The 23,409-nt window shown below is 43.9% G+C and overlaps 18 non-coding genes across 18 annotated transcripts; all 18 read left to right on the plus strand.

The window, feature by feature from the left end:
• The first annotated feature begins 2,443 nt into the window (after nt 1-2,443).
• trnaw-cca lies at nt 2,444-2,515 on the plus strand. Its single transcript has one exon. It is a non-coding gene; the product is annotated as a tRNA-Trp (tRNA).
• A 426-nt stretch (nt 2,516-2,941) lies between these two features.
• Nucleotides 2,942-3,024, plus strand: trnal-aag. Its single transcript has one exon. It is a non-coding gene; the product is annotated as a tRNA-Leu (tRNA).
• Nucleotides 3,025-3,343: 319 nt separating this feature from the next.
• On the plus strand, nt 3,344-3,415 carry trnaq-cug. The gene has a single exon. It is a non-coding gene; the product is annotated as a tRNA-Gln (tRNA).
• A 732-nt stretch (nt 3,416-4,147) lies between these two features.
• trnaq-uug lies at nt 4,148-4,219 on the plus strand. The gene has a single exon. It is a non-coding gene; the product is annotated as a tRNA-Gln (tRNA).
• A 2,886-nt stretch (nt 4,220-7,105) lies between these two features.
• trnaw-cca lies at nt 7,106-7,177 on the plus strand. Its single transcript has one exon. It is a non-coding gene; the product is annotated as a tRNA-Trp (tRNA).
• Nucleotides 7,178-7,602: 425 nt separating this feature from the next.
• trnal-aag lies at nt 7,603-7,685 on the plus strand. Its single transcript has one exon. It is a non-coding gene; the product is annotated as a tRNA-Leu (tRNA).
• A 319-nt stretch (nt 7,686-8,004) lies between these two features.
• trnaq-cug lies at nt 8,005-8,076 on the plus strand. The gene has a single exon. It is a non-coding gene; the product is annotated as a tRNA-Gln (tRNA).
• Nucleotides 8,077-10,855: 2,779 nt separating this feature from the next.
• Nucleotides 10,856-10,927, plus strand: trnaw-cca. Its single transcript has one exon. It is a non-coding gene; the product is annotated as a tRNA-Trp (tRNA).
• A 428-nt stretch (nt 10,928-11,355) lies between these two features.
• trnal-aag lies at nt 11,356-11,438 on the plus strand. Its single transcript has one exon. It is a non-coding gene; the product is annotated as a tRNA-Leu (tRNA).
• Nucleotides 11,439-11,757: 319 nt separating this feature from the next.
• On the plus strand, nt 11,758-11,829 carry trnaq-cug. The gene has a single exon. It is a non-coding gene; the product is annotated as a tRNA-Gln (tRNA).
• Nucleotides 11,830-12,562: 733 nt separating this feature from the next.
• Nucleotides 12,563-12,634, plus strand: trnaq-uug. The gene has a single exon. It is a non-coding gene; the product is annotated as a tRNA-Gln (tRNA).
• A 2,887-nt stretch (nt 12,635-15,521) lies between these two features.
• Nucleotides 15,522-15,593, plus strand: trnaw-cca. Its single transcript has one exon. It is a non-coding gene; the product is annotated as a tRNA-Trp (tRNA).
• A 428-nt stretch (nt 15,594-16,021) lies between these two features.
• trnal-aag lies at nt 16,022-16,104 on the plus strand. The gene has a single exon. It is a non-coding gene; the product is annotated as a tRNA-Leu (tRNA).
• Nucleotides 16,105-16,423: 319 nt separating this feature from the next.
• trnaq-cug lies at nt 16,424-16,495 on the plus strand. Its single transcript has one exon. It is a non-coding gene; the product is annotated as a tRNA-Gln (tRNA).
• Nucleotides 16,496-17,227: 732 nt separating this feature from the next.
• On the plus strand, nt 17,228-17,299 carry trnaq-uug. The gene has a single exon. It is a non-coding gene; the product is annotated as a tRNA-Gln (tRNA).
• A 2,888-nt stretch (nt 17,300-20,187) lies between these two features.
• Nucleotides 20,188-20,259, plus strand: trnaw-cca. Its single transcript has one exon. It is a non-coding gene; the product is annotated as a tRNA-Trp (tRNA).
• A 425-nt stretch (nt 20,260-20,684) lies between these two features.
• On the plus strand, nt 20,685-20,767 carry trnal-aag. The gene has a single exon. It is a non-coding gene; the product is annotated as a tRNA-Leu (tRNA).
• A 319-nt stretch (nt 20,768-21,086) lies between these two features.
• Nucleotides 21,087-21,158, plus strand: trnaq-cug. Its single transcript has one exon. It is a non-coding gene; the product is annotated as a tRNA-Gln (tRNA).
• The last annotated feature ends 2,251 nt before the right edge of the window (nt 21,159-23,409 follow it).

Raw genomic sequence — 23,409 nt, forward strand, 5'->3', positions numbered from 1 at the left:
AAAACTAAAAAACTACAGCTTTTGTACGAGTGCATTGACTGCAAAGCAAAGAACAAAACATTTAATGGGAACACCTACTCAAGATTACAACATCACGGAGCATAGATGTTTCTGTTTCATATTAGACTATATAATAATTTCATTGAAATACAATATGTGTCTGTACAGAGTTGTGCAATTATTTAAAGAAGAATATTTTATAAAAATGGTTTCAAAACATAGATGCCAGTAAAACTACAATACGCTCTCTTGCTACTGTGTTTTTAACATGTCAACAAACAGCATGGCTCCACCGAGAGAGAGAGATCGCAAGTTACAGTACCACTGTCACAAACCTAAATTAAGAATGCAATATTTAAGCCGACACACATGCGCTCAGAACAAATGAGCCTACAGGGCCATAAGCAAACAGCAGTGAGCTCAACACCACTGAAGTCCACGACGACGCGCACAGACATTTTTTAGGGATCCAAACCCTTTCTGTAGTCACCTTCACAAAGACATCCTGCAATCAAAATGGAAAGAATGTCCGCCAATACATCTCCTTCCCGGCTCCGTACCTTTAATACAGCGCAGCGAGCCGGCATATTGTGTAATAATCTCAAATGATAATGCAGCACGAACGCGCCTATATCACAACAACATCATGACAACAACCGCAATCCATAGCCTAGTATCAATCGATTCAGCACAATAATTTGGCCCACGCACGGAGCAGCAGCACAGTCAGGATGAAAAGATTTCACCCACCACAGCTGAGGGCTCACGTGAGGAGAAAGGCCACGGCGTTTTTTCCTCTGGGCAAACTTCTGGATGACTCTGAACTTATTCAGGGAGTCCGCCGACTCGTGCGGCCCCGCAGTGCTGTTTAACATTTTCCACAGAGTTTAATTAACGTTACGATCCGACTGTCCATGAGCACGTCGTTTTTCCTCCACCTGTTTGCTGCTCAATGGAGCGCCTGCTGGCAGAGATGTTTACCCTTCCAAATAATGTTAAGCCCAGTTTCACGGCATCGTCCAGCAGTGTCCGCTTGACGTTAGCTTACTGTTAGCGATGGTGCTAACTTGTTGCTATCCGCAGCCTCGTATAGTTCTCACACACAGTACAATACATGAAAGGGTGTAGCAGTGTGACAAACGTATTATAAAAAAAATGCAAACTAGTTATGCACAAGGACATTTATGACAACCACATGCTCCACTACAAAGATTCCCTCTCTGCAGCAAAACCAAATACTACACTCATCTGATATCATCTGACAAAGGGAATGCTAGGGCCCTGTTTTCCACAATGAATACAATTTCACGCCCCCCGAATAATCTTCCACCCCATCTTTATTCAATCTCTCAATGTGATAATTTTATGTCATTTTTCAAAAACCAAAATGGACAATATCCATCAACAGCTACCCCCTCACATAACAGTGCACTTTATCCACCTACCTCTCCACCAATCTCCAACCTGCCATTTATCTCAAAATTCTTAGAAAAAACGGTTGCTGCGCAGGTCCGTAATCATCTCATCAACAATAACCTCCATGAACAGTTTCAATCTGGTTTTCGGCCTCTCCGCAGCACAGAAACAGCCCTAGTCAAGGTCACCAATGACCTACTAATGGCTGCTGACTCAGGTCTTCTTTCCATACTGATCCTTCTCGATTTAACTGCTGCCTTTGATACAATCTCTCACAATATCTCCTGGACCGTCTAGCTTCCATTGGTATCATCAAACATCTCTGAACTGGTTCACATCATACCTGTCTGGCCGCACTCAGTTTGTACAACTTAAAAATGTTCGATCACAACTCTCCCCTGTCACCAGTGGTGTTCCCCAGGGATCATTCCCGGGTCCCCTCCTTTTCATAATTTATCTACTTCCCCTTGGTTCTATTCTCAGGAAATATAATATCCAATTTCACTGCTATGCCGATGACACCCAGCTCTACTTGTCCACCAAACCTACGTCTCTGCTCCCTCCGTCTTCTCTAACTGACTGCTTAGATGAAGTTAAACCTGGTTCACTCAAAACTTCCTCCAACTAAACAGTGATAAAACTGAAATTCTCCTTGTTGGCTCCAAATCCACCCTAGCAAAATGTCCAAACTTTGCTGCCCGTATTCTCACCAGAACCCCAGTCTCTGAACACATTACTCCACTTCTAACACAACTGTTGTGGCTCCCTGTCAAATACTGTATTGATTTTAAAATTCTACTCCTCACCTTCAAAGCTCTCCATAATTTTGCTCCTCCTTATCTCTCTGAACTCCTTCAGCCCTACGCCCCATCCCGAACTCTCCGATCCTATTCTTCCTCACTACTTTCCATTCCTTCTGCCCGCATGTCCACTATGGGGTTCAGAGCCTTCAGCTATTGTGCGCCTCACCTTTGGAACTCCCTCCCTCTATGCATCCGTACGACTGAGTCCCTGCCCTTCTCTGTATGACCTCATGGCGCAACGGTAGCGCGTCTGACTCCAGATCAGAAGGTTACGTGTTCAAATCACGTTGGGGTCATATCTTTTTAACCCAGTAACTCTGTCTCTAATCAGCCACCTGTTTACTGGTTACCACTTATCATTTATTTATTCACCATTCTCTATTTCAGTGCTGTTTATACTATGTCATATTGTATATACTGTATACCAATACACCTACCTCAGGTCAAAAGGTCATAGGTCACAGGGGTGCCCCAAGGCTCAGTGCTTGGGCCCCTTCTCTTCTCAACTCTATAAACATCCCAGTCCGTCACAGCTCAGGGTCAGAGGTTACCCTCTTAAAGTGACAGAGCCTGATATGACAACACATATGTGCTGCTAAGAACCTTTTAACTCAAACCCAGGAGTTACATAATATAATACAGTATATAAACATTGCCACCAATTTTATTAGGGTGGCCGTGGCCCCGGCCCCGCCTGGCGGCGCCACTGCCGACCAATTGCAGTCAGGATGGCCGAGCGGTCTAAGGCGCTGCGTTAAGGTCGCAGTCTCGTCTCGAGGCGTGGGTTCGAATCCCACTTCTGACAGTGAGATTTTTCAGCCGAGCAATTCCCTGTCACATGATAGTAGGGAAAACGAGTAAGTTCTCTGCATGTTATGGGATAAGCGCATAAATTAAACATCCAGTTTGAGCAGTAGAGCTACAACCTTTGCGACGCTGCTTTCAGGAGTAGCTGCAGCAGAGGAGGCTTTATTTTCAGCACCGCACTCCTAGCAAAGTTAACGATCGCAATCAGGGTCAAATAGTTCTGGAGACCCCCGCCCGCCGACTGCTTCCCCACCTTTTTTCTCTGCATAGATAATCTACGTGGCGATGTGAGGAACTGCCTACCGTCTCAGTGTAGTGGTTCCATGGTGTAATGGTTAGCACTCTGGACTCTGAATCCAGCGATCCGAGTTCAAATCTCGGTGGAGCCTGCAGGAGAGCAACCTGTATATGCTGATCTTCTAGACGAGCAGGTGTAGGTGTGTGTTTCTGATAAAAAGGTATACTGTATCATGACACATATGTACTCTTTCATGATATATAGCAATACGTCCCCTGATTAAAGCCTTTACGCAATCAGGATGGCCGAGTGGTCTTAGGCTGGCTTGAAAGTATTTGTACACAGTAGGCTTATTTGTTGCTGGATGAATTGGTTGTAGGATGTCTTTAAAAACAATGTCTTTATTGCCCATTTCCAACATCTACTCTTGTCTGTAAATGCGTTGCAAACTAAGTTGATTAAGTCAACCAGTTAAAGTTGTGTTTTCACATGTTCCCTTCTGTGTCACCGGTATTGTTGCATGCCTTCTACGTCATCCTCTCTGCATTAAATACACACAGTACTGGGCAAAAGTTTTAGGCAGTTGTGGGAAAATTGCTATAAACTCAGCTTACAAGGTGAGGTTGCTGAAGACAATTTTCTTTCAAAAGTCATACGCCATGGCAAGACTGACCACAGCAACAAGACACAGGGTAGTTATACTGCACCAGCGAGGTCTTACCCAGGGAGAAATTTTCAAGGCAGACAGGGGTTCCCACTTGTCGGATCACTGTCGAAAAGCTTTGGAAACCACCTCCCCGGAACGCTTTCCCGCGTCTATTCTTTGCACAGATAATACACGTGGCGATATCATGTAAGAATCTGCCGTCCTTTGACATGCAGTGGTTCCATGGTGCAATGGTTAACACTTTGGACTTTGAATCCAGCGATCCGAGTTCAAATCTCGGTGGAACCTTGTTTTAGACCGAATGCGACTCAACTGTGCTCGAAAACCGTATTCTGGACGTTCACAGACTTTGTCTGATCATGTTGTTCTCATTTCAAGACTTTGTTTTCCTAGGGGTGGCCAGATGGGGCCACTGAAAAACCTCGGGTGGCACACTAAAACCAAAAAGCCAAAACGAATTTCGGGAATTCTATTATACAGTATATAGACTAGTTGAAAACTACATTAAAATATGAGTTAAGGAATCACAGACTGACATACTTTGGTTTCTTTTTTACAGTTAATGTTACCGATTGCCTAATGTCCATAAACTAAAACCAGTTCAGTTAACAAATTTGAGTTCCATAATGTGTTATGTATCTGTATGTGTTAGGCAATTGTTCTTCAAATACACTAGTTGAGCTTTTCCTTAAAAAAAACTAAAAAACTAAAAAACTACAGCTTTTGTACGAGTGCATTGACTGCAAAGCAAAGAACAAAACATTTAATGGGAACAAGCCTACTCAAGATTACAAACATCACGGAGCATAGATGTTTCTGTTTCATATTAGACTATATAATAATTTCATTGAAATATACAATATGTGTCTGTACAGAGTTGTGCAATTATTTATAAAGAAGAATATTTTATAAAAATGGTTTCAAAACATAGATGCCAGTAAAACTACAATACGCTCTCTTGCTACTGTGTTTTTAACATGTCAACAAACAGCATGGCTCCACCGAGAGAGAGAGAGATCGCAAGTTACAGTACCACTGTCACAAACCTAAATTAAGAATGCAATATTTAAGCCGACACACATGCGCTCAGAACAAATGAGCCTACAGGGCCATAAGCAAACAGCAGTGAGCTCAACACCACTGAAGTCCACGACGACGCGCACAGACATTTTTTTAGGGATCCAAACCCTTTCTGTAGTCACCTTCACAAAGACATCCTGCAATCAAAATGGAAAGAATGTCCGCCAATATACATCTCCTTCCCGGCTCCGTACCTTTAATACAGCGCAGCGAGCCGGCATATTGGTGTAATAATCTCAAATGATAATGCAGCACGAACGCGCCTATATCACAACAACATCATGACAACAACCGCAATCCATAGCCTAGTATCAATCGATTCAGCACAATAATTTGGCCCACGCACGGAGCAGCAGCACAGTCAGGATGATAAAAGATGATTTCACCCACCACAGCTGAGGGCTCACGTGAGGAGAAAGGCCGCACGGCGTTTTTTCCTCTGGGCAAACTTCTGGATGACTCTGAACTTATTCAGGGAGTCCGCCGACTCGTTGCGGCCCCGCAGTGCTGTTTAACATTTTCCACAGAGTTTAATTAACGTTACGATCCGACTGTCAGTGAGCACGTCGTTGTTTTCCTCCACCTGTTTGCTGCTCAATGGAGCGCCTGCTGGGCAGAGATGTTTACCCTTCCAAATAATGTTAAGCCCAGTTTCACGGCATCGTCCAGCAGTGTCCGCTTGACGTTAGCTTACTGTTAGCGATGGTGCTAACTTGTTGCTATCCGCAGCCTCGTATAGTTCTCACACACAGTACAATACATGAAAGGGTGTAGCAGTGTGACAAACGTATTATAAAAAAAATGCAAACTAGTTATGCACAAGGACATTTATGACAACCACATGCTCCACTACAAAGATTCCCTCTCTGCAGCAAAACCCAAATACTACACTCATCTGATATCATCTGACAAAGGGAATGCTAGGGCCCTGTTTTCCACAATGAATACAATTTCACGCCCCCCGAATAATCTTCCACCCCATCTTTATTCAATCTCTCAATGTGATAATTTTATGTCATTTTTCAAAAACCAAAATGGACAATATCCATCAACAGCTACCCACCTCACATAACAGTGCACTTTATCCACCTACCTCTCCACCAATCTCCAACCTGCCATTTATCTCAAAATTCTTAGAAAAAACGGTTGCTGCGCAGGTCCATAATCATCTCATCAACAATAACCTCCATGAACAGTTTCAATCTGGTTTTCGGCCTCTCCGCAGCACAGAAACAGCCCTAGTCAAGGTCACCAATGACCTACTAATGGCTGCTGACTCAGGTCTTCTTACCATACTGATCCTTCTCGATTTAACTGCTGCCTTTGATACAATCTCTCACAATATCCTCCTGGACCGTCTAGCTTCCATTGGTATCATCAACACATCACTGAACTGGTTCACATCATACCTGTCTGGCCGCACTCAGTTTGTACAACTTAAAAATGTTCGATCACAACTCTCACCTGTCACCAGTGGTGTTCCCCAGGGATCATTCCCGGGTCCCCTCCTTTTCATAATTTATCTACTTCCCCTTGGTTCTATTCTCAGGAAATATAATATCCAATTTCACTGCTATGCCGATGACACCCAGCTCTACTTGTCCACCAAACCTACGTCTCTGCTCCCTCCGTCTTCTCTAACTGACTGCTTAGATGAAGTTAAAACCTGGTTCACTCAAAACTTCCTCCAACTAAACAGTGATAAAACTGAAATTCTCCTTGTTGGCTCCAAATCCACCCTAGCAAAATGTCCAAACTTTGCTGCCCGTATTCTCACCAGAACCCCAGTCTCTGAACACATTACTCCACTTCTAACACAACTGTTGTGGCTCCCTGTCAAATACTGTATTGATTTTAAAATTCTACTCCTCACCTTCAAAGCTCTCCATAATTTTGCTCCTCCTTATCTCTCTGAACTCCTTCAGCCCTACGCCCCATCCCGAACTCTCCGATCCTATTCTTCCTCACTACTTTCCATTCCTTCTGCCCGCATGTCCACTATGGGGTTCAGAGCCTTCAGCTATTGTGCGCCTCACCTTTGGAACTCCCTCCCTCTATGCATCCGTACGACTGAGTCCCTGCCCTTCTCTGTATGACCTCATGGCGCAACGGTAGCGCGTCTGACTCCAGATCAGAAGGTTACGTGTTCAAATCACGTTGGGGTCATATCTTTTTAACCCAGTAACTCTGTCTCTAATCAGCCACCTGTTTACTGGTTACCACTTATCATTTATTTATTCACCATTCTCTATTTCAGTGCTGTTTATACTATGTCATATTGTATATACTGTATACCAATACACCTACCTCAGGTCATAAGGTCATAGGTCACAGGGATGCCCCAAGGCTCAGTGCTTGGGCCCCTTCTCTTCTCAACTCTATAAACATCCCAGTCGTCACAGCTCAGGGTCAGAGGTTACCCTCTTAAAGTGACAGAGCCTGATATGACAACACATATGTGCTGCTAAGAACCTTTTAACTCAAACCCAGGAGTTACATAATATATATACAGTATATAACATTGCCACCAATTTTATTAGGGTGGCCGTGGCCCCGGCCCCGCCTGGCGGCGCCACTGCCGACCATTTGCAGTCAGGATGGCCGAGCGGTCTAAGGCGCTGCGTTAAGGTCGCAGTCTCGTCTCGAGGCGTGGGTTCGAATCCCACTTCTGACAGTGAGATTTTTCAGCCGAGCAATTCCCTGTCACATGATAGTAGGGAAAACGAGTAAGTTCTCTGCATGTTATGGGATAAGCGCATAAATTAAACATCCAGTTTGAGCAGTAGAGCTACAACCTTTGCGACGCTGCTTTCAGGAGTAGCTGCAGCAGAGGAGGCTTTATTTTCAGCACCGCACTCCTAGCAAAGTTAACGATCGCAATCAGGGTCAAATAGTTCTGGAGACCCCCGCCCGCCGACTGCTTCCCCACCTTTTTTCTCTGCATAGATAATCTACGTGGCGATGTGAGGAACTGCCTACCGTCTCAGTGTAGTGGTTCCATGGTGTAATGGTTAGCACTCTGGACTCTGAATCCAGCGATCCGAGTTCAAATCTCGGTGGAGCCTGCCTTTTGTGGCCAGATGGGGCCACTGAAAAACCTCGGGTGGCACACTAAAACCAAAAAGCCAAAACCGAATTTCGGGAATTCTATTATACAGTATATAGACTAGTTGAAAACTACATTAAAATATGAGTTAAGGAATCACAGACTGACATACTTTGGTTTCTTTTTTACAGTTAATGTTACCGATTGCCTAATGTCCATAAACTAAAACCAGTTCAGTTAACAAATTTGAGTTCCATAATGTGTTATGTATCTGTATGTGTTAGGCAATTGTTCTTCAAATACACTAGTTGAGCTTTTCCTTAAAAAAAAACTAAAAAACTACAGCTTTTGTACGAGTGCATTGACTGCAAAGCAAAGAACAAAACATTTAATGGGAACAAGCCTACTCAAGATTACAAACATCACGGAGCATAGATGTTTCTGTTTCATATTAGACTATATAATAATTTCATTGAAATATACAATATGTGTCTGTACAGAGTTGTGCAATTATTTATAAAGAAGAATATTTTATAAAAATGGTTTCAAAACATAGATGCCAGTAAAACTACAATACGCTCTCTTGCTACTGTGTTTTTAACATGTCAACAAACAGCATGGCTCCACCGAGAGAGAGAGAGATCGCAAGTTACAGTACCACTGTCACAAACCTAAATTAAGAATGCAATATTTAAGCCGACACACATGCGCTCAGAACAAATGAGCCTACAGGGCCATAAGCAAACAGCAGTGAGCTCAACACCACTGAAGTCCACGACGACGCGCACAGACATTTTTTTAGGGATCCAAACCCTTTCTGTAGTCACCTTCACAAAGACATCCTGCAATCAAAATGGAAAGAATGTCCGCCAATACACATCTCCTTCCCGGCTCCGTACCTTTAATACAGCGCAGTGAGCCGGCATATTGGTGTAATAATCTCAAATGATAATGCAGCATGAACGCGCCTATATCACAACAACATCATGACAACAACCGCAATCCATAGCCTAGTATCAATCGATTCAGCACAATAATTTGGCCCACGCACGGAGCAGCAGCACAGTCAGGATGATAAAAGATGATTTCACCCACCACAGCTGAGGGCTCACGTGAGGAGAAAGGCCGCACGGCGTTTTTTCCTCTGGGCAAACTTCTGGATGACTCTGAACTTATTCAGGGAGTCCGCCGACTCGTTGCGGCCCCGCAGTGCTGTTTAACATTTTCCACAGAGTTTAATTAACGTTACGATCCGACTGTCAGTGAGCACGTCGTTGTTTTCCTCCACCTGTTTGCTGCTCAATGGAGCGCCTGCTGGGCAGAGATGTTTACCCTTCCAAATAATGTTAAGCCCAGTTTCACGGCATCGTCCAGCAGTGTCCGCTTGACGTTAGCTTACTGTTAGCGATGGTGCTAACTTGTTGCTATCCGCAGCCTCGTATAGTTCTCACACACAGTACAATACATGAAAGGGTGTAGCAGTGTGACAAACGTATTATAAAAAAAATGCAAACTAGTTATGCACAAGGACATTTATGACAACCACATGCTCCACTACAAAGATTCCCTCTCTGCAGCAAAACCCAAATACTACACTCATCTGATATCATCTGACAAAGGGAATGCTAGGGCCCTGTTTTCCACAATGAATACAATTTCACGCCCCCCGAATAATCTTCCACCCCATCTTATTCAATCTCTCAATGTGATAATTTTATGTCATTTTTCAAAAACCAAAATGGACAATATCCATCAACAGCTACCCACCTCACATAACAGTGCACTTTATCCACCTACCTCTCCACCAATCTCCAACCTGCCATTTATCTCAAAATTCTTAGAAAAAACGGTTGCTGCGCAGGTCCATAATCATCTCATCAACAATAACCTCCATGAACAGTTTCAATCTGGTTTTCGGCCTCTCCGCAGCACAGAAACAGCCCTAGTCAAGGTCACCAATGACCTACTAATGGCTGCTGACTCAGGTCTTCTTACCATACTGATCCTTCTCGATTTAACTGCTGCCTTTGATACAATCTCTCACAATATCCTCCTGGACCGTCTAGCTTCCATTGGTATCATCAACACATCTCTGAACTGGTTCACATCATACCTGTCTGGCCGCACTCAGTTTGTACAACTTAAAAATGTTCGATCACAACTCTCACCTGTCACCAGTGGTGTTCCCCAGGGATCATTCCCGGGTCCCCTCCTTTTCATAATTTATCTACTTCCCCTTGGTTCTATTCTCAGGAAATATAATATCCAATTTCACTGCTATGCCGATGACACCCAGCTCTACTTGTCCACCAAACCTACGTCTCTGCTCCCTCCGTCTTCTCTAACTGACTGCTTAGATGAAGTTAAAACCTGGTTCACTCAAAACTTCCTCCAACTAAACAGTGATAAAACTGAAATTCTCCTTGTTGGCTCCAAATCCACCCTAGCAAAATGTCCAAACTTTGCTGCCCGTATTCTCACCAGAACCCCAGTCTCTGAACACATTACTCCACTTCTAACACAACTGTTGTGGCTCCCTGTCAAATACTGTATTGATTTTAAAATTCTACTCCTCACCTTCAAAGCTCTCCATAATTTTGCTCCTCCTTATCTCTCTGAACTCCTTCAGCCCTACGCCCCATCCCGAACTCTCCGATCCTATTCTTCCTCACTACTTTCCATTCCTTCTGCCCGCATGTCCACTATGGGGTTCAGAGCCTTCAGCTATTGTGCGCCTCACCTTTGGAACTCCCTCCCTCTATGCATCCGTACGACTGAGTCCCTGCCCTTCTCTGTATGACCTCATGGCGCAACGGTAGCGCGTCTGACTCCAGATCAGAAGGTTACGTGTTCAAATCACGTTGGGGTCATATCTTTTTAACCCAGTAACTCTGTCTCTAATCAGCCACCTGTTTACTGGTTACCACTTATCATTTATTTATTCACCATTCTCTATTTCAGTGCTGTTTATACTATGTCATATTGTATATACTGTATACCAATACACCTACCTCAGGTCAAAAGGTCATAGGTCACAGGGGTGCCCCAAGGCTCAGTGCTTGGGCCCCTTCTCTTCTCAACTCTATAAACATCCCAGTCCGTCACAGCTCAGGGTCAGAGGTTACCCTCTTAAAGTGACAGAGCCTGATATGACAACACATATGTGCTGCTAAGAACCTTTTAACTCAAACCCAGGAGTTACATAATATATATACAGTATATATAACATTGCCACCAATTTTATTAGGGTGGCCGTGGCCCCGGCCCCGCCTGGCGGCGCCACTGCCGACCAATTGCAGTCAGGATGGCCGAGCGGTCTAAGGCGCTGCGTTAAGGTCGCAGTCTCGTCTCGAGGCGTGGGTTCGAATCCCACTTCTGACAGTGAGATTTTTCAGCCGAGCAATTCCCTGTCACATGATAGTAGGGAAAACGAGTAAGTTCTCTGCATGTTATGGGATAAGCGCATAAATTAAACATCCAGTTTGAGCAGTAGAGCTACAACCTTTGCGACGCTGCTTTCAGGAGTAGCTGCAGCAGAGGAGGCTTTATTTTCAGCACCGCACTCCTAGCAAAGTTAACGATCGCAATCAGGGTCAAATAGTTCTGGAGACCCCCGCCCGCCGACTGCTTCCCCACCTTTTTTCTCTGCATAGATAATCTACGTGGCGATGTGAGGAACTGCCTACCGTCTCAGTGTAGTGGTTCCATGGTGTAATGGTTAGCACTCTGGACTCTGAATCCAGCGATCCGAGTTCAAATCTCGGTGGAGCCTGCAGGAGAGCAACCTGTATATGCTGATCTTCTAGACGAGCAGGTGTAGGTGTGTGTTTCTGATAAAAAGGTATACTGTATCATGACACATATGTACTCTTTCATGATATATAGCAATACGTCCCCTGATTAAAGCCTTTACGCAATCAGGATGGCCGAGTGGTCTTAGGCTGGCTTGAAAGTATTTGTACACAGTAGGCTTATTTGTTGCTGGATGAATTGGTTGTAGGATGTCTTTAAAAACAATGTCTTTATTGCCCATTTCCAACATCTACTCTTGTCTGTAAATGCGTTGCAAACTAAGTTGATTAAGTCAACCAGTAAAAGTTGTGTTTTCACATGTTCCCTTCTGTGTCACCGGTATTGTTGCATGCCTTCTACGTCATCCTCTCTGCATTAAAATACACACAGTACTGGGCAAAAGTTTTAGGCAGTTGTGGGAAAATTGCTATAAACTCAGCTTACAAGGTGAGGTTGCTGAAGACAATTTTCTTTCAAAAGTCATACGCCATGGCAAGACTGACCACAGCAACAAGACACAGGGTAGTTATACTGCACCAGCGAGGTCTTACCCAGGGAGAAATTTTCAAGGCAGACAGGGGTTCCCACTTGTCGGATCACTGTCGAAAAGCTTTGGAAACCACCTCCCCGGAACGCTTTCCCGCGTCTATTCTTTGCACAGATAATACACGTGGCGATATCATGTAAGAATCTGCCGTCCTTTGACATGCAGTGGTTCCATGGTGCAATGGTTAACACTTTGGACTTTGAATCCAGCGATCCGAGTTCAAATCTCGGTGGAACCTTGTTTTAGACCGAATGCGACTCAACTGTGCTCGAAAACCGTATTCTGGACGTTCACAGACTTTGTCTGATCATGTTGTTCTCATTTCAAGACTTTGTTTTCCTAGGGGTGGCCAGATGGGGCCACTGAAAAACCTCGGGTGGCACACTAAAACCAAAAAGCCAAAACTGAATTTCGGGAATTCTATTATACAGTATATAGACTAGTTGAAAACTACATTAAAATATGAGTTAAGGAATCACAGACTGACATACTTTGGTTTCTTTTTTACAGTTAATGTTACCGATTGCCTAATGTCCATAAACTAAAACCAGTTCAGTTAACAAATTTGAGTTCCATAATGTGTTATGTATCTGTATGTGTTAGGCAATTGTTCTTCAAATACACTAGTTGAGCTTTTCCTTTAAAAAAAACTAAAAAACTAAAAAACTACAGCTTTTGTACGAGTGCATTGACTGCAAAGCAAAGAACAAAACATTTAATGGGAACAAGCCTACTCAAGATTACAAACATCACGGAGCATAGATGTTTCTGTTTCATATTAGACTATATAATAATTTCATTGAAATATACAATATGTGTCTGTACAGAGTTGTGCAATTATTTATAAAGAAGAATATTTTATAAAAATGGTTTCAAAACATAGATGCCAGTAAAACTACAATACGCTCTCTTGCTACTGTGTTTTTAACATGTCAACAAACAGCATGGCTCCACCGAGAGAGAGAGAGATCGCAAGTTACAGTACCACTGTCACAAACCTAAATTAAGAATGCAATATTTAAGCCGACACACATGCGCTCAGAACAAATGAGCCTACAGGGCCATAAGCAAACAGCAGTGAGCTCAACACCACTGAAGTCCACGACGACGCGCACAGACATTTTTTTAGGGATCCAAACCCTTTCTGTAGTCACCTTCACAAAGACATCCTGCAATCAAAATGGAAAGAATGTCCGCCAATATACATCTCCTTCCCGGCTCCGTACCTTTAATACAGCGCAGCGAGCCGGCATATTGGTGTAATAATCTCAAATGATAATGCAGCACGAACGCGCCTATATCACAACAACATCATGACAACAACCGCAATCCATAGCCTAGTATCAATCGATTCAGCACAATAATTTGGCCCACGCACGGAGCAGCAGCACAGTCAGGATGATAAAAGATGATTTCACCCACCACAGCTGAGGGCTCACGTGAGGAGAAAGGCCGCACGGCGTTTTTTCCTCTGGGCAAACTTCTGGATGACTCTGAACTTATTCAGGGAGTCCGCCGACTCGTTGCGGCCCCGCAGTGCTGTTTAACATTTTCCACAGAGTTTAATTAACGTTACGATCCGACTGTCAGTGAGCACGTCGTTGTTTTCCTCCACCTGTTTGCTGCTCAATGGAGCGCCTGCTGGGCAGAGATGTTTACCCTTCCAAATAATGTTAAGCCCAGTTTCACGGCATCGTCCAGCAGTGTCCGCTTGACGTTAGCTTACTGTTAGCGATGGTGCTAACTTGTTGCTATCCGCAGCCTCGTATAGTTCTCACACACAGTACAATACATGAAAGGGTGTAGCAGTGTGACAAACGTATTATAAAAAAAATGCAAACTAGTTATGCACAAGGACATTTATGACAACCACATGCTCCACTACAAAGATTCCCTCTCTGCAGCAAAACCCAAATACTACACTCATCTGATATCATCTGACAAAGGGAATGCTAGGGCCCTGTTTTCCACAATGAATACAATTTCACGCCCCCCGAATAATCTTCCACCCCATCTTTATTCAATCTCTCAATGTGATAATTTTATGTCATTTTTCAAAAACCAAAATGGACAATATCCATCAACAGCTACCCACCTCACATAACAGTGCACTTTATCCACCTACCTCTCCACCAATCTCCAACCTGCCATTTATCTCAAAATTCTTAGAAAAAACGGTTGCTGCGCAGGTCCGTAATCATCTCATCAACAATAACCTCCATGAACAGTTTCAATCTGGTTTTCGGCCTCTCCGCAGCACAGAAACAGCCCTAGTCAAGGTCACCAATGACCTACTAATGGCTGCTGACTCAGGTCTTCTTTCCATACTGATCCTTCTCGATTTAACTGCTGCCTTTGATACAATCTCTCACAATATCCTCCTGGACCGTCTAGCTTCCATTGGTATCATCAACACATCTCTGAACTGGTTCACATCATACCTGTCTGGCCGCACTCAGTTTGTACAACTTAAAAATGTTCGATCACAACTCTCCCTGTCACCAGTGGTGTTCCCCAGGGATCATTCCCGGGTCCCCTCCTTTTCATAATTTATCTACTTCCCCTTGGTTCTATTCTCAGGAAATATAATATCCAATTTCACTGCTATGCCGATGACACCCAGCTCTACTTGTCCACCAAACCTACGTCTCTGCTCCCTCCGTCTTCTCTAACTGACTGCTTAGATGAAGTTAAAACCTGGTTCACTCAAAACTTCCTCCAACTAAACAGTGATAAAACTGAAATTCTCCTTGTTGGCTCCAAATCCACCCTAGCAAAATGTCCAAACTTTGCTGCCCGTATTCTCACCAGAACCCCAGTCTCTGAACACATTACTCCACTTCTAACACAACTGTTGTGGCTCCCTGTCAAATACTGTATTGATTTTAAAATTCTACTCCTCACCTTCAAAGCTCTCCATAATTTTGCTCCTCCTTATCTCTCTGAACTCCTTCAGCCCTACGCCCCATCCCGAACTCTCCGATCCTATTCTTCCTCACTACTTTCCATTCCTTCTGCCCGCATGTCCACTATGGGGTTCAGAGCCTTCAGCTATTGTGCGCCTCACCTTTGGAACTCCCTCCCTCTATGCATCCGTACGACTGAGTCCCTGCCCTTCTCTGTATGACCTCATGGCGCAACGGTAGCGCGTCTGACTCCAGATCAGAAGGTTACGTGTTCAAATCACGTTGGGGTCATATCTTTTTAACCCAGTAACTCTGTCTCTAATCAGCCACCTGTTTACTGGTTACCACTTATCATTTATTTATTCACCATTCTCTATTTCAGTGCTGTTTATACTATGTCATATTGTATATACTGTATACCAATACACCTACCTCAGGTCAAAAGGTCATAGGTCACAGGGGTGCCCCAAGGCTCAGTGCTTGGGCCCCTTCTCTTCTCAACTCTATAAACATCCCAGTCCGTCACAGCTCAGGGTCAGAGGTTACCCTCTTAAAGTGACAGAGCCTGATATGACAACACATATGTGCTGCTAAGAACCTTTTAACTCAAACCCAGGAGTTACATAATATATATACAGTATATATAACATTGCCACCAATTTTATTAGGGTGGCCGTGGCCCCGGCCCCGCCTGGCGGCGCCACTGCCGACCAATTGCAGTCAGGATGGCCGAGCGGTCTAAGGCGCTGCGTTAAGGTCGCAGTCTCGTCTCGAGGCGTGGGTTCGAATCCCACTTCTGACAGTGAGATTTTTCAGCCGAGCAATTCCCTGTCACATGATAGTAGGGAAAACGAGTAAGTTCTCTGCATGTTATGGGATAAGCGCATAAATTAAACATCCAGTTTGAGCAGTAGAGCTACAACCTTTGCGACGCTGCTTTCAGGAGTAGCTGCAGCAGAGGAGGCTTTATTTTCAGCACCGCACTCCTAGCAAAGTTAACGATCGCAATCAGGGTCAAATAGTTCTGGAGACCCCCGCCCGCCGACTGCTTCCCCACCTTTTTTCTCTGCATAGATAATCTACGTGGCGATGTGAGGAACTGCCTACCGTCTCAGTGTAGTGGTTCCATGGTGTAATGGTTAGCACTCTGGACTCTGAATCCAGCGATCCGAGTTCAAATCTCGGTGGAGCCTGCAGGAGAGCAACCTGTATATGCTGATCTTCTAGACGAGCAGGTGTAGGTGTGTGTTTCTGATAAAAAGGTATACTGTATCATGACACATATGTACTCTTTCATGATATATAGCAATACGTCCCCTGATTAAAGCCTTTACGCAATCAGGATGGCCGAGTGGTCTTAGGCTGGCTTGAAAGTATTTGTACACAGTAGGCTTATTTGTTGCTGGATGAATTGGTTGTAGGATGTCTTTAAAAACAATGTCTTTATTGCCCATTTCCAACATCTACTCTTGTCTGTAAATGCGTTGCAAACTAAGTTGATTAAGTCAACCAGTAAAGTTGTGTTTTCACATGTTCCCTTCTGTGTCACCGGTATTGTTGCATGCCTTCTACGTCATCCTCTCTGCATTAAAATACACACAGTACTGGGCAAAAGTTTTAGGCAGTTGTGGGAAAATTGCTATAAACTCAGCTTACAAGGTGAGGTTGCTGAAGACAATTTTCTTTCAAAAGTCATACGCCATGGCAAGACTGACCACAGCAACAAGACACAGGGTAGTTATACTGCACCAGCGAGGTCTTACCCAGGGAGAAATTTTCAAGGCAGACAGGGGTTCCCACTTGTCGGATCACTGTCGAAAAGCTTTGGAAACCACCTCCCCGGAACGCTTTCCCGCGTCTATTCTTTGCACAGATAATACACGTGGCGATATCATGTAAGAATCTGCCGTCCTTTGACATGCAGTGGTTCCATGGTGCAATGGTTAACACTTTGGACTTTGAATCCAGCGATCCGAGTTCAAATCTCGGTGGAACCTTGTTTTAGACCGAATGCGACTCAACTGTGCTCGAAAACCGTATTCTGGACGTTCACAGACTTTGTCTGATCATGTTGTTCTCATTTCAAGACTTTGTTTTCCTAGGGGTGGCCAGATGGGGCCACTGAAAAACCTCGGGTGGCACACTAAAACCAAAAAGCCAAAACTGAATTTCGGGAATTCTATTATACAGTATATAGACTAGTTGAAAACTACATTAAAATATGAGTTAAGGAATCACAGACTGACATACTTTGGTTTCTTTTTTACAGTTAATGTTACCGATTGCCTAATGTCCATAAACTAAAACCAGTTCAGTTAACAAATTTGAGTTCCATAATGTGTTATGTATCTGTATGTGTTAGGCAATTGTTCTTCAAATACACTAGTTGAGCTTTTCCTTTAAAAAAAACTAAAAAACTAAAAAACTACAGCTTTTGTACGAGTGCATTGACTGCAAAGCAAAGAACAAAACATTTAATGGGAACAAGCCTACTCAAGATTACAAACATCACGGAGCATAGATGTTTCTGTTTCATATTAGACTATATAATAATTTCATTGAAATATACAATATGTGTCTGTACAGAGTTGTGCAATTATTTATAAAGAAGAATATTTTATAAAAATGGTTTCAAAACATAGATGCCAGTAAAACTACAATACGCTCTCTTGCTACTGTGTTTTTAACATGTCAACAAACAGCATGGCTCCACCGAGAGAGAGAGAGATCGCAAGTTACAGTACCACTGTCACAAACCTAAATTAAGAATGCAATATTTAAGCCGACACACATGCGCTCAGAACAAATGAGCCTACAGGGCCATAAGCAAACAGCAGTGAGCTCAACACCACTGAAGTCCACGACGACGCGCACAGACATTTTTTTAGGGATCCAAACCCTTTCTGTAGTCACCTTCACAAAGACATCCTGCAATCAAAATGGAAAGAATGTCCGCCAATATACATCTCCTTCCCGGCTCCGTACCTTTAATACAGCGCAGCGAGCCGGCATATTGGTGTAATAATCTCAAATGATAATGCAGCACGAACGCGCCTATATCACAACAACATCATGACAACAACCGCAATCCATAGCCTAGTATCAATCGATTCAGCACAATAATTTGGCCCACGCACGGAGCAGCAGCACAGTCAGGATGATAAAAGATGATTTCACCCACCACAGCTGAGGGCTCACGTGAGGAGAAAGGCCGCACGGCGTTTTTTCCTCTGGGCAAACTTCTGGATGACTCTGAACTTATTCAGGGAGTCCGCCGACTCGTTGCGGCCCCGCAGTGCTGTTTAACATTTTCCACAGAGTTTAATTAACGTTACGATCCGACTGTCAGTGAGCACGTCGTTGTTTTCCTCCACCTGTTTGCTGCTCAATGGAGCGCCTGCTGGGCAGAGATGTTTACCCTTCCAAATAATGTTAAGCCCAGTTTCACGGCATCGTCCAGCAGTGTCCGCTTGACGTTAGCTTACTGTTAGCGATGGTGCTAACTTGTTGCTATCCGCAGCCTCGTATAGTTCTCACACACAGTACAATACATGAAAGGGTGTAGCAGTGTGACAAACGTATTATAAAAAAAATGCAAACTAGTTATGCACAAGGACATTTATGACAACCACATGCTCCACTACAAAGATTCCCTCTCTGCAGCAAAACCCAAATACTACACTCATCTGATATCATCTGACAAAGGGAATGCTAGGGCCCTGTTTTCCACAATGAATACAATTTCACGCCCCCCGAATAATCTTCCACCCCATCTTTATTCAATCTCTCAATGTGATAATTTTATGTCATTTTTCAAAAACCAAAATGGACAATATCCATCAACAGCTACCCACCTCACATAACAGTGCACTTTATCCACCTACCTCTCCACCAATCTCCAACCTGCCATTTATCTCAAAATTCTTAGAAAAAACGGTTGCTGCGCAGGTCCATAATCATCTCATCAACAATAACCTCCATGAACAGTTTCAATCTGGTTTTCGGCCTCTCCGCAGCACAGAAACAGCCCTAGTCAAGGTCACCAATGACCTACTAATGGCTGCTGACTCAGGTCTTCTTACCATACTGATCCTTCTCGATTTAACTGCTGCCTTTGATACAATCTCTCACAATATCCTCCTGGACCGTCTAGCTTCCATTGGTATCATCAACACATCTCTGAACTGGTTCACATCATACCTGTCTGGCCGCACTCAGTTTGTACAACTTAAAAATGTTCGATCACAACTCTCACCTGTCACCAGTGGTGTTCCCCAGGGATCATTCCCGGGTCCCCTCCTTTTCATAATTTATCTACTTCCCCTTGGTTCTATTCTCAGGAAATATAATATCCAATTTCACTGCTATGCCGATGACACCCAGCTCTACTTGTCCACCAAACCTACGTCTCTGCTCCCTCCGTCTTCTCTAACTGACTGCTTAGATGAAGTTAAAACCTGGTTCACTCAAAACTTCCTCCAACTAAACAGTGATAAAACTGAAATTCTCCTTGTTGGCTCCAAATCCACCCTAGCAAAATGTCCAAACTTTGCTGCCCGTATTCTCACCAGAACCCCAGTCTCTGAACACATTACTCCACTTCTAACACAACTGTTGTGGCTCCCTGTCAAATACTGTATTGATTTTAAAATTCTACTCCTCACCTTCAAAGCTCTCCATAATTTTGCTCCTCCTTATCTCTCTGAACTCCTTCAGCCCTACGCCCCATCCCGAACTCTCCGATCCTATTCTTCCTCACTACTTTCCATTCCTTCTGCCCGCATGTCCACTATGGGGTTCAGAGCCTTCAGCTATTGTGCGCCTCACCTTTGGAACTCCCTCCCTCTATGCATCCGTACGACTGAGTCCCTGCCCTTCTCTGTATGACCTCATGGCGCAACGGTAGCGCGTCTGACTCCAGATCAGAAGGTTACGTGTTCAAATCACGTTGGGGTCATATCTTTTTAACCCAGTAACTCTGTCTCTAATCAGCCACCTGTTTACTGGTTACCACTTATCATTTATTTATTCACCATTCTCTATTTCAGTGCTGTTTATACTATGTCATATTGTATATACTGTATACCAATACACCTACCTCAGGTCATAAGGTCATAGGTCACAGGGATGCCCCAAGGCTCAGTGCTTGGGCCCCTTCTCTTCTCAACTCTATAAACATCCCAGTCGTCACAGCTCAGGGTCAGAGGTTACCCTCTTAAAGTGACAGAGCCTGATATGACAACACATATGTGCTGCTAAGAACCTTTTAACTCAAACCCAGGAGTTACATAATATATACAGTATATATAACATTGCCACCAATTTTATTAGGGTGGCCGTGGCCCCGGCCCCGCCTGGCGGCGCCACTGCCGACCATTTGCAGTCAGGATGGCCGAGCGGTCTAAGGCGCTGCGTTAAGGTCGCAGTCTCGTCTCGAGGCGTGGGTTCGAATCCCACTTCTGACAGTGAGATTTTTCAGCCGAGCAATTCCCTGTCACATGATAGTAGGGAAAACGAGTAAGTTCTCTGCATGTTATGGGATAAGCGCATAAATTAAACATCCAGTTTGAGCAGTAGAGCTACAACCTTTGCGACGCTGCTTTCAGGAGTAGCTGCAGCAGAGGAGGCTTTATTTTCAGCACCGCACTCCTAGCAAAGTTAACGATCGCAATCAGGGTCAAATAGTTCTGGAGACCCCCGCCCGCCGACTGCTTCCCCACCTTTTTTCTCTGCATAGATAATCTACGTGGCGATGTGAGGAACTGCCTACCGTCTCAGTGTAGTGGTTCCATGGTGTAATGGTTAGCACTCTGGACTCTGAATCCAGCGATCCGAGTTCAAATCTCGGTGGAGCCTGCCTTTTGTGGCCAGATGGGGCCACTGAAAAACCTCGGGTGGCACACTAAAACCAAAAAGCCAAAACCGAATTTCGGGAATTCTATTATACAGTATATAGACTAGTTGAAAACTACGTTAAAATATGAGTTAAGGAATCACAGACTGACATACTTTGGTTTCTTTTTTACAGTTAATGTTACCGATTGCCTAATGTCCATAAACTAAAACCAGTTCAGTTAACAAATTTGAGTTCCATAATGTGTTATGTATCTGCATGTGTTAGGCAATTGTTCTTCAAATACACTAGTTGAGCTTTTCCTTAAAAAAAACTAAAAAACTACAGCTTTTGTACGAGTGCATTGACTGCAAAGCAAAGAACAAAACATTTAATGGGAACAAGCCTACTCAAGATTACAAACATCACGGAGCATAGATGTTTCTGTTTCATATTAGACTATATAATAATTTCATTGAAATATACAATATGTGTCTGTACAGAGTTGTGCAATTATTTATAAAGAAGAATATTTTATAAAAATGGTTTCAAAACATAGATGCCAGTAAAACTACAATACGCTCTCTTGCTACTGTGTTTTTAACATGTCAACAAACAGCATGGCTCCACCGAGAGAGAGAGAGATCGCAAGTTACAGTACCACTGTCACAAACCTAAATTAAGAATGCAATATTTAAGCCGACACACATGCGCTCAGAACAAATGAGCCTACAGGGCCATAAGCAAACAGCAGTGAGCTCAACACCACTGAAGTCCACGACGACGCGCACAGACATTTTTTTAGGGATCCAAACCCTTTCTGTAGTCACCTTCACAAAGACATCCTGCAATCAAAATGGAAAGAATGTCCGCCAATATACATCTCCTTCCCGGCTCCGTACCTTTAATACAGCGCAGCGAGCCGGCATATTGGTGTAATAATCTCAAATGATAATGCAGCATGAACGCGCCTATATCACAACAACATCATGACAACAACCGCAATCCATAGCCTAGTATCAATCGATTCAGCACAATAATTTGGCCCACGCACGGAGCAGCAGCACAGTCAGGATGATAAAAGATGATTTCACCCACCACAGCTGAGGGCTCACGTGAGGAGAAAGGCCGCACGGCGTTTTTTCCTCTGGGCAAACTTCTGGATGACTCTGAACTTATTCAGGGAGTCCGCCGACTCGTTGCGGCCCCGCAGTGCTGTTTAACATTTTCCACAGAGTTTAATTAACGTTACGATCCGACTGTCAGTGAGCACGTCGTTGTTTTCCTCCACCTGTTTGCTGCTCAATGGAGCGCCTGCTGGGCAGAGATGTTTACCCTTCCAAATAATGTTAAGCCCAGTTTCACGGCATCGTCCAGCAGTGTCCGCTTGACGTTAGCTTACTGTTAGCGATGGTGCTAACTTGTTGCTATCCGCAGCCTCGTATAGTTCTCACACACAGTACAATACATGAAAGGGTGTAGCAGTGTGACAAACGTATTATAAAAAAAATGCAAACTAGTTATGCACAAGGACATTTATGACAACCACATGCTCCACTACAAAGATTCCCTCTCTGCAGCAAAACCCAAATACTACACTCATCTGATATCATCTGACAAAGGGAATGCTAGGGCCCTGTTTTCCACAATGAATACAATTTCACGCCCCCCGAATAATCTTCCACCCCATCTTATTCAATCTCTCAATGTGATAATTTTATGTCATTTTTCAAAAACCAAAATGGACAATATCCATCAACAGCTACCCACCTCACATAACAGTGCACTTTATCCACCTACCTCTCCACCAATCTCCAACCTGCCATTTATCTCAAAATTCTTAGAAAAAACGGTTGCTGCGCAGGTCCATAATCATCTCATCAACAATAACCTCCATGAACAGTTTCAATCTGGTTTTCGGCCTCTCCGCAGCACAGAAACAGCCCTAGTCAAGGTCACCAATGACCTACTAATGGCTGCTGACTCAGGTCTTCTTACCATACTGATCCTTCTCGATTTAACTGCTGCCTTTGATACAATCTCTCACAATATCCTCCTGGACCGTCTAGCTTCCATTGGTATCATCAACACATCACTGAACTGGTTCACATCATACCTGTCTGGCCGCACTCAGTTTGTACAACTTAAAAATGTTCGATCACAACTCTCACCTGTCACCAGTGGTGTTCCCCAGGGATCATTCCCGGGTCCCCTCCTTTTCATAATTTATCTACTTCCCCTTGGTTCTATTCTCAGGAAATATAATATCCAATT

Source organism: Micropterus salmoides, unplaced genomic scaffold, assembly GCF_014851395.1.
Source record: "Micropterus salmoides isolate LMB-PRFRI ecotype aquatic unplaced genomic scaffold, ASM1485139v1 Ms_hic_scaffold_3618, whole genome shotgun sequence".
In the NCBI taxonomy this organism is placed as follows: Eukaryota; Metazoa; Chordata; class Actinopteri; order Centrarchiformes; family Centrarchidae; genus Micropterus; species Micropterus salmoides.